The following is a 1166-nucleotide window of genomic DNA, read 5'->3' on the forward strand; positions in this document are numbered from 1 at the left end:
CCACCGCACCCCCCCACGACGCGGCGCATATCACCTCCCCCCCCCCGCACCCCACCTCGAAAAACCCCGCTCGACCCACCCCACCCCGCGTCACCCCCCCACGACACGGCGCACCCCCCCACCCCACCGCACCCCCCCACGACGCCCCCCCCCGCACCCCACCTCGAAAAACCCCGCTCCCTCCACGCCACACCACCACGCCTTCGAAAACCCCGCTCGACCCACCCCACCCCTCGTCTCCCCCCCACGACACGGCGCACCCCCCCACCCCACCGCGTCACCCCCCCACGACGCCCCCCCGCACCCCACCTCGAAAAACCCCGCTCCCTCCACAGCACCCCACCTCTCCTCCAAAAACCCCGCTTGACCACCCCAACCCCGCGTCACCCCCCCATGACACGGCGCACCCCCCCACCCCACCGCACCCCCCCACGACGCCCCCCCCGCACCCCACCTCCAAAAACCCCGCTCCCTCCACGCCACACCACCACGCCTCCGAAAACCACGCTCGACCCACCCCACCCCGCGTCTCCCCCCCACGACACGGCGCACCCCCCCACCCCACCGCACCCCCCCACGACGCCCCCCCGCACCCCACCTCGAAAAACCGCGCTCCCTCCACAGCACCCCACCTCACCTCCAAAAACCCCGCTCGACCACCCCCACCCCCACCCCGCGTCACCCCCCCCACGACGCCCCCCCGCACACCACCTCGAAAAACCCCGCTCCCTCCACAGCACCCCACCTCTCCTCCAAAAACCCCGCTTGACCACCCCAACCCCGCGTCACTCCCCCACGACACGGCGCACCCCCCCACCCCACCGCACCCCCCCACGACGCCCCCGCGCACCCCACCTCGAAAAACCGCGCTCCCTCCACAGCACCCCACCTCTCCTCCAAAAACCCCGCTCGACCACCCCCACCCCGCGTCACCCCCCCACAACGCCCCCGCGCACCCCACCTCGAAAAACCCCGCTCCCTCCACAGCACCCCACCTCTCCTCCAAAAACCCCGCTTGACCACCCCAACCCCGCGTCACTCCCCCATGACACGGCGCACCCCCCCACCCCACTGCACCCCCCACGACGCCCCCCCGCACCCCACCTCGAAAAACCGCGCTCCCTCTACACCACCCCGCCACGCCTCCAAAAAACCGCGCTCGACCC

The sequence above is a fragment of the Lygodium microphyllum genome, unplaced genomic scaffold (genome assembly GCF_053477565.2).
Source record: "Lygodium microphyllum isolate KBCC unplaced genomic scaffold, Lygodium_microphyllum_v1.1.10 scaffold_269, whole genome shotgun sequence".
Taxonomy (NCBI): domain Eukaryota; kingdom Viridiplantae; phylum Streptophyta; class Polypodiopsida; order Schizaeales; family Lygodiaceae; genus Lygodium; species Lygodium microphyllum.